Here is a 10,036-nt window from a genome sequence, read left to right as displayed (position 1 = left end):
GTAATGTGCCCAAGGTCACAGAGTGAGAAAATGGCACAACCAGGACTAGAACTCAGCTCCCTGACTTTCCTGTTTAGTGCTCTCTCTGAAAATGGTGACTTTAAAATAAAACAAACAAAAACAAGAAATGCAAACACTCTCATAGCAACACTGACTCGCCCTCTTAAAAGGCATGTTTGCTAGCCAGACTTCTGTTTTTGGAGGCACAATTTTTCAGCTACAGTGAATTGTGCCTACTGTTTTGTGACTGCCTTTTCCTGGCAATTCATTGCGGGGTAAAATGTTACCTGCAATTTATTGCAGTTTTGCCCCCACAAAAAGTAATGCCTTGTTTGAAAGTAAATATACACAATAGCTGCAATATGGCATAGTTAACTTCCGATCTCATGCGCACTGGTGCAAATGAGGAGTAAGTAACTATACTGACCTCAGTGGAGTTACTTTGAATTTGCACTGATGTACAAGCGATCAGTATATAGGCCAATATTCTTGGGATACTTGATTTCATGTTAACTTTTCATTCTTACCATTACATTAATGTAGGGTTTGTTTGTCTTTTCCTTGTCCGAACCAGCAACTCTACAATTTCTCCTGTCAGCTGCACATTTTGGGCCCCCAGTATTGCACACAGCATGAGGGTGCCGGCATGTTCCCGAGATTTCTTGCACATTCTCTTCCCATTTCCACTCACACTTTTCAGACGTCCCCTAAGTGTGTGGGGGCGTGGGGGGGGGGGTTGGCGCTGCAGCACCCTAGCCAGTAGGCAGTGCCCTCTGCTGCCACTTCCTGGTGTCTGCAGGAGACGTGCAGAGAATGCTGCCCTGCCTCCCGCCAGGCCCATTGCCCTGGTATGAAATCCCTGCATCCGGCTCCCCACCCACACCCCTACCCCGGCATCCGACTCCAGTGGCAACACAGCGCCCTGACACCAGTTTCATCAGTCCCCAGGTCTCCTGGTGTGATTCGTTCTCAGGAAAGCTCTGCCTCGCAAGTGACACCTGCTGCAAATAACAGTCATTGTGACAAGATAACCCACCTCCAACCACACCGCTCTGCATCCGCCGGAGAATGCAAACAGAAACAGCTTTTGTTTGGCACTTTTTCTTTTTTGCTTCTTCATCCTGCTTGGCTCACCCAGGGTGGATGGGTACCTCATGAAAGAGACTGACAGCCAGCTAGATTGCCTTACATTAGTGTTTCCACTGATCTCCTCTTCTACGTTCTAAGCCAGGGGCGGGCAAACTTTTTGGCCTGAGGGCCACATCAGGTTTCCAAAATTGTATGGAGGGCCGGTTAGGGGAGGCTGTGCCTCCCCAAACAGCCAGGCGTGAGCCAGCCTCTGCCTCCTATCCGACCCCCCCCCCCGCTTCTTTCCCCCGATGGGTCCCCAGGGACTCCTGCCCCTCCAAGTCCCCCCCCGCTTCTTTCCCCCGATGGGTCCCCAGGGACTCCTGCCCCTCCAAGTCCCCCCCGTCCCCTGATGGCCCCCCCGGGACTCTTACCCCATCCACCACCCCCTGCTCCCTGTCCCCTGAGCACCCCTGGACCCCCCACCCCTGACTGCCCCCTGCCGCCCCATCCAACTGACCCCCCATTCCTGACTTGCACCCTGGGACCCCTTCCCCATCCAACCACTCCTTCTCCCTGTCTCCTGAGTGCCCCCGGAACCCCTGCCCCTGACTGCTCCCTGCCGCCCCATCCAACCCCCTGTCTCCTTCCTGACTGCCCTCCCGGGACTCCTGCCCCATCCAACCCCCATTTCCTGCCGTCTGACCACCCCGACCCCGACCCCTATCCACACCCCACCCCCTAACCACCACCCCGAACTCCCCTGCCCTCTATCCAACACCACCTGCCCCCTTACTGCACCGCCCAGAGCACCGGGTCAGGCTGCGGCTCAACAACTGCACTGCCTGGCCGCCCAGAGCATTGTGCCAGCGGGGGAGCGAGCTGACGCTGTGGGGGAGGGCAGACAGCAGGGGTGGGGCCGGGGGCTAGCCTCCCAGGCCAGGAGCTCAGGGGCCAGGCAGGAGGGTCCCGCGGGCCAGATGTGGCCCACAGGCCATAGGTTGCCCACATCTGTTCTAAGCCCTAAAGGGAGGGGGAGGGAGAGGTAACCTTAGTGTAACCCCAGGGTGTCTTCTTCCTTAATATATGGGTGTAGCCTGCAAACCCAGCGTCTGTGAAAGAACATGCCTAGCCAAACAAACACACAGCTATGATATTATTTGAGGGGGAATGAGTAAATGGAGTAAGGTTGTGGCTTCTGGGTGGTACCTAATCACTATTTTCTTTCTTCCCAGAATCTTTTCATTCTGTATTTCCCTGGTGATATACTCTGTCTTTCCTTCTTTCATTCACTGTGATTTGACTGCATCTGGGAATTGCATTTCAGAGGATGAATGTTTGTATTGAACTCTTAGACAAATGCTCCTTCAGTAAAGGACTTTCGCTGACACCACGTGATATTTGACTGCTCTCCTTTGACGGTTGCTAGGTTTGCCTTTGACTTACAATCTGGCTAGGCCCCTCAACCCTGCAATGATCTCTGGTTGGGGGACTACTGTACCCACATGGCACCTATTGCAACAGCAGGGCCTTCAGCAGTAGTGCTCTTACATCTAGAAGGGAATGGATGTATTGTGGGAAGAGCATGATCCCAGTAGTTTTCTCCCGTCCCCCCCCCCCCTCCCAGCTCTAGAAACTTTGTTTTTGTAAATCATAAAGTTGTCCTCCCCACAAACTTTATAATTTTTAAATATAAAATTGCACATTATTCAACACATGAATAATGTGCAATTTCATATTTAAAGTATTTGTAATGTTCCAAAAATGACCCTATATAATGACAATATTTCTATGTCACTACTTATATCAATCATTCATATAAGTGATAATGTCACATGAAACACACAATGGGACTGGTTTCGCCTTTTGCAAGAAGCAACACTTCCCCAACTGCCCCCACCTTTTCTGCCCTCTCTGCTGTTCCAGGGATTCTCCTCTGCCTGGGACCTACCAGCTGCTCTTGCAAGAGAAGTCCTGGAGCGGAGTGTGTTGTGCATGAGCAGTGTGCATTAAGGGAGTGCTGCCAAGGCTCAGCTGCAGCAGGGATGACTTAGGCTCCACTCCTCCCGTAGTCACATTGTGTTGCTGCTGTGTCTGGAGCAGCCCTCAAAATTGCAGGAATGGAGAAGCCTCTCATGTTACCCTGAGAGCTCCTCCTGCAGGCTCCAAAAGCCAGTGACTTGCAATTAATTCACAAGAGCTGGCACTACTGAATTTGTGTGTGCTCAGAAAGGGCAATTCCACTATTACCAAAAACTGATACTGCAAAAGAACGTAAGGGTGGTCTAAACTTTAGACTGTAAACTGTAACCTGGGGGAGAGAACATTAGGGGCTCAGGCTACATGCAGAAATGGCACCAATTTAACTCACTTGGTTTGACATGCTAGAAGTGAGAATTTAGGAAAGGTAGAAATGAAGAAGTAAGGAGAGGAGCTTGGTGAAAAAGTGCTGTCTGGCTGTTCCAGACATAGGGAATATCATGGAAAAAAGCAAGGAAGCAGGACTGCAAGAAGAACATGAAGGGGGCCTTGAAGCTGGTGTCATTGGTGTAGTAAAAAGGATGACACAGAGACACAAATAGAGACAAAGGCCCTGTTGCTTATTTTTACATGCTTTAAGACCTGTTTATACTGCTAGAACATTGTAAAAGAGACTTCCTGTAAAAAGGGATTCAGGCCCACTGTGAAAGATACAGATCAGAGACAATTGATATAGGCCCTCAAAAAGAAAAGACAAGAAGTATGCAAGGCAAAGGCAGCCAGTGGAGGTATTCAAAGAGGGGAGATGACTTGAACAGAATTCCGGGTGAGGACGAGGAGCTTGGCAGCTGATTTTGGACAGACTGGAAGAGGAGCAAGGTAATACCGGAGAGGACAGGTGTGCAGTAGTCAAAGTGGCACACGGGTATAAACTGGCTATGACTAGATTGAGGTTGGAAATGAGAAGTTTTCTAACCATCCAATGAGTGAGCTTCTGGAACAGCTTCCCAACAGGAGTTGTGGGGGCAGAAAACCTAACTAGTTTTAAGAAGGAGCCTGATAAATTTATAAAGGGGATTATATGATGGGATTGTCTATGATAACAGGGGACTGGACTCAATGATCCAGGAAGATTCTTCCAGTCCTATGTCCAAAGTGGAAGAGGACTAGTGTGTGGGCAACTGCTATAACCACTGGAAAAGTGAGGAAGGGGCAGACAATAAAGACAGTGTTTCAAAAGATCAAATACGTTTTGAAATACTTTGGCCTATTACAATACAAAATGCTGTAAACGTGAAGGAAACTACATTTGAATTAAGAAAAGGAGGACTTGTGGCACCTCAGAGACTAACAAATTTATTTGAGCATAAGCTTTTGTGAGCTACAGCTCACTTCTTCAGATGCATCCAATGAAGTGAGCTGTAGCTCACGAAAGCTTATGCTCAAATAAATTGGTTAGTCTCTAAGGTGCCACAAGTACTCCTTTTCTTTTTGTGAATACAGACTAACACGGCTGCTACTCTGAAACCTGTACATTTGAATTATGCATCATTTTTGTTTCAAGCATTTTTCTTTATATTTAATTGCATTTTGCATACCCTTTTCCTGTCCTGCGCCCTTTGAAGTCAATGGCAAAGCATCAGCCCACTTCAGTGAGACCAACAGCAAGTCTCAATCAGTAATGCAAAGGTGTTTTACAATGTAGGACAATAATTATCAGCCCCCTACGGGCCAAAAAGCAGTGAAAACTCCCTGGTTCTGCTGTGTGGAAAAGCTATGCTGGGAGACTCCATTACACTCAGTGGGATGCAGGGAAGGTTGGGGAATGATGAAAGTATAGCCAATGAGTCCAGCAGATGGGGCATGCAGTGGGCAGTAGTACGGACTGCAGTGAGTCCCAGGTGGGGCTGTGCACCCAGCTGCTGGGCAGTGGGGTAGGATTCTTTCTGTCCCTCCGAAGCAGCCTGTGCAAGTTACTGGGATGCCTGTGTGCTCGGGCATTGGGTATGGACAAGTTTGACCCACATAGCATAAGCCAGAGGTTCTCAATCTGTCTCAGAACATGGCCCCACGCTGATGGGAGGGGGTCTCCTTTCAGCGTAAGTACTCCACCTCCCCAAGAGTGAGGCAGTAGCGATGCTGGGGGAGAAGCTCTCCATTCGACATAGTGCTGTCTACACTGGGAGTGAGATCAGTCTAACTGCGTCGCTCAGGGGCGTATGTATACTGCCATAAGTTGCTAGGGTTATGTAACTAAGCCTCACACGTGGCAGTCCAGCATGCTCGCCTACATCTCAGCTGCAATCTCCTCTATGATGCATTTGGCAGACAGCGGCTGTTTCTCCTCCTGGCTGCCAAGGGACACTGTGGTGTCAGTTTCAAGCACCCTCTCCACCTCCGCTCTCTCTGCTCCTGCTGCTGGCATACTGCCAAGTGCAGGGTAAAGATGGCTGGTAGAGAAGAGAGGTGAGCAACAGGCAGAGGGGCTGGGGGAGGCTGATGGGATAGGGACAGAGTGGGAGAGACTGTGCCTGGTTTCCCCTCACCCCTACTAACCTCCAGGCTCCCATTGCCTCCAACAGCCCTCTCCAGCTTCCCTGACTCCTCTCACCCCCACTGACCCTCCAGTCTGCTCCCCCCCCAACGATCCGTCTTCCACAGCACCCCAACCCTATCAGCACCTGACTGCTTCCTCCTCCCTGCCTGGTCCCCCGGCTCCTATCATGGACCCAGTTCCCCATATTCCCTCCCACATCCTCTTTCTGCTGAGATATGCAGTAAAAGGGTCCCTTCACCTGTAATCATGGCCTGGGGGTAAAGTTACCACTTGGCCAGTATTTGACTGGCCTGGCCAGGTTTTTTTATGGATTTGCCAGAAAAATAATTTAAGCTGCCAGGTTTTTTTTTATTTTTACATGTGTCTAATGGTTTGCATTATCAACACAATACACTGGGATATCTAATGTTAAAAGTTTCTGTGTTCAGCTAAAGGTGCTGCAGTGTTCCCACTTCCACAGTTTAAGAAAGAAAATGATGTTATCAATCTTACCTATATGTATTCTCTCTCTAGATACTCTCTCTAGATCTCTCTAGTGGCTGTTGAAGTGGAGGGTTTCAGAGTTGCCATGTGGTTGGGGGTTGGAATTGCAGCTGGCTTGCCTTGTGGGGCAGAGGGGTGCTGGGTTTTTTGCATTTCAAAGGTGGTAACCCTATTTGGGGGACCCCCGAAGGGGAAATCAGTGACTTTTTCTCATTGTTGAGAAATGTTCCACATGGAGCTGCACAGAATTTAGCACGTATGCATGGGCCCAGCCTGTTCTCCATAGGTCACAGCTGGAGAACCACTGATGGAAACAGCTATACCATTTTCCCTGTTTTAAAATGATTTTTTGCATTAGAACTGGCAAATTCTGCTCTCAGTTACATTTATGTAAATGTAAAATAACTCCATGAGAGTTAATGGAATTACTCAAGATCTAAACAGGTGATGACTGAGGGCAGGTCTACGCTTGAAAAGCTGCAGCGGGGCCACTGTAGCACTTTCGTGAAGGTGCACCAGTGCCAATGGCAGAGTTCCATGGAGAGTCCCATGACAGATGCGGAGTCTGATTAATTGGGTGCATTTGCTAGCCTGGCAGGTGATGGGGGGTAAGACCTATCACAGGGACCTAAAGAGATTAGAAACATGGTCGTAAACTAACTAAATAAGAATCAACTTGGAAAAATGCAAACTAATGCGTCTGAAAAAAATATCTGAAACAGATACGTAATGGGAAGTAGGGGTGAGAGGGAGCAACAATCTAGACACAACTTTGCAAGGTGATATAATAGTAAAAAAGGCCAGTTTTGAGCAGCATAAACAACGACATGGAGCAGAGAGTTCCTCTCTATACAGGTTTCAGAGTAGCAGCCGTGTTAGTCTGTATTCGCAAAAAGAAAAGGAGGACTTGTGGCACCTTAGAGACTAACCAATTTATTAGAGCATAAGCTTTCGTGAGCTACAGATGAAGTGAGCTGTAGCTCACGAAAGCTTATGCTCAAATAAATGTGTTAGTCTCTAAGGTGCCACAAGTCCTCCCTCTCTATACAGCTGTTCAAGCACACCTGAAATACTGCCTCCAGCTTTGAGCAACACATTATAGCTGAAGGGAGTTCAGAAAAGAGAAAAAATATCAGGGATCGGAGGGACTGATTTATGAGAAAAGGCTAAGGCCTTGGTTCAGCAAGGTGCTTAAGCTCCTGACTAATTTTCAACACCTTTCTAAATCAGGGCTTAGAAGAGCTAAATATACATAGCTGGGCTAACGCAACAAGGTGGCATGTGATAACTATATGTCAAATCTCATTTTGTTATTTTCTTCTTGTTCTTCTCTCTAGCTCCCTTAATGTTTTTTCTCTTTCTGCAGTGCCATGCACAGCTATTCCCTATTTTGTATTATCTACCAGTTTTGCTGACCTGATGTTTACTCCCCTTTCCAGATCATTAATGTACATTTTAAATAAGACTAGATTCTACACTGATCTCTGTGGTTCTCTACTAGGTATTGGTTATCATTACTTTTATTTATGGTCTTTTAGCCTGTTTTCCAACCATAGGATAATATTTTTGTCTAATTTCAGAATAGCAGCTGTGTTAGTCTGTATCCGCAAAAAGAAAAGGAGGACTTGTGGCACCTTAGAGACTAACAAATTTATTAGAGCATAAGCTTTCATGGGCTACAGCCCACTTCATCGGATGCATAGAATGGAACATATAGTAAGAATATATATATATACATATGGCAACTTCCACCTTCTGTGTATGTGTATATATATCTTCTTACTATATGTTCCATTCTATACATCTGATGAAGTGGGCCGTAGCTCATGAAAGCTTATGCTCAAATAAATTTGTTAGTCTCTAAGGTGCCACAAGTACTCCTGTTCTTTTTGTCTAAGGCATTTTAATGAAGTTTTCAATTAAGTTTTCATGAAATCCAATATACTTTTTTTTTTTCAAAAAATCTAAATACAGGGACTCTGCTGCATTTATTTCATCCACTAATTTTGAAATTCTACTTTTTAAAAAGCAATTAAGGTTGCCTGGGAAGATTTATTCTGTACAAACTTAATTTTCTTACACCTTAACATTCTGTTTGCAACTGGATGTACCCATATGGATGAACATTACTGTCACCAAAAAGGTAAAAGCAGGTAGCAGCAGAGGGGAAGGAGAGGCAATGAGTGGCTGCCAGCTATAGGGTCCCCGGCGTGGGGCCCAGAGTAGTGGGTGGGCCTGCCCGCCACCCCTTTTGCCCCACTGGCCGCCAGAGGAAGTGGCCAGCCAAAGGACTGCAGTTTGCCCCTGAGCGAGGGGTGGACTAGGGGCTGCAGTTCACCACTGCAGTGAAAGGCCAGTTGAAGGACTGTTGGTTCCCCTGGAAGTGGGGGAGACAGTGTAGTTGGGGCACAGATGGAGGGCCGTGCCCTGAAGAGGATGCTGTCTGGGAGCAAAGCAGGTCCCCACAGACAGCGGAGATGGTGGAGAAGCAATGACTGAGAGTGAGACATCACACTGCTGATGGACAGAGCTAAATCCCCCCCCCCCGCCCCAGCAATCAGCAGGAGGTGCATGGTGGTGAGCACAACCCATTACAGGGTATTATCCCACATTAGCTGCTGTAACTACAAGTGTGACTGCAGCAAAGAGTCCTGTGGCATCTTATAGACTAACAGACATATTGGAGCATAAGCTTTTGTGGGTGAATACCCACTTCATCGGATGCAAGTGTGACTGTTACTGGGGATAAAGATTCTCCGATCCCTGTTTCAGTCCAGGGTTTCAGTGCATGAACCCCATGGCCCAAGAGTCCCAGGAGCTGCCGAGTCAGTGTTTTGCTTTGTTTCTTTCCTAGCTCTGCCAGAGCTGCCTCATCCCCGCTCGGGGCCCAGAGTTTCCTCACTGCCTGGGAAAGTAGCCAGATTTGTCTTACTATCTGCGATCATTAATGATTTATTAGGATTATTAGAGTAGTTGTAAATGACATTTTACTTTTGAATTAAGGAGACATTACCAGTAGAAATAAGAGCATTATTCTCATTATTCTGAGAATTACCCTCATTATTTTTATTGCTCACCATTAGCAATTATACTTTTTAGCAACAATTTAATATTAGTAAAGTATTTACTATTCATTCTGATCTTTCCCATCACTTTAATTTTGTTTGTTATTCTAGACTAGTTATTATCTTTACTGATTTCTTTGATTTATTATAATTTATTAGTACACTTATTGTTAGTGACCATGTATTAGAATGACTATTATGTGGTTGGGACAAGTGAACAGATGAAAGGGGAGGCAATGGGCTACTGTCAGATTATTTTTAATCCTCTTTCTGTCTTTCCTGAAGATTGGAGCTGCTGTGTCACTGGTTCTGATACTCTATCTTGTCGCCATCTACACCAGGACAGAGGAACAGCCCTATGGGAAGGGCTGACACTAAATACCATCTGTCTGTGTGTCTGGGCTGAGAGGAGAGTGAGTGCTCATCTGTGGTACAGTGAACCCTTGGCATGGAATGGCTGCTTACATACAGGGCCTCTTATAAGTGACAGCAGAGCTTATAAACTCTTAGGTGCAGCTGTTCATCTGACGGAGTTTACAAACCTACCTAGGCCCAATCCTAGGTTTTATTTCCAGCCCTTGGGGAGTGTGATCTCGTAGTTAGAGCCGGGTGTGTGTGTGGGGGAAGTAGGAGTCAGGATTCCTTGATTCTGTTCCAATCACAGTGATGGCGAGATAGATAGTGTTTGGAGCAATATAACGTTTGGAGCAAGTGTATCAGGACTATTGGATTCTGCTGCCACTGGGATAGAGCAGGGACTGCTGGGTTCTGTGGGGAGTGCTGTGGGGAACAATTATCTAGTGGTTAGAACAGGGGTCTGGTAGTCAGGACTCTTTTGTTCCATTCCTGCAGCCAGTGGGAGTTCTAGTATTTATAGCAGAGG

The sequence above is a fragment of the Lepidochelys olivacea genome (assembly GCF_965140295.1).
Source record: "Lepidochelys olivacea isolate rLepOli2 genome assembly, chromosome: 1".
NCBI lineage: Eukaryota > Metazoa > Chordata > Testudines > Cheloniidae > Lepidochelys > Lepidochelys olivacea.
This window is presented reverse-complemented; position numbering follows the sequence as displayed.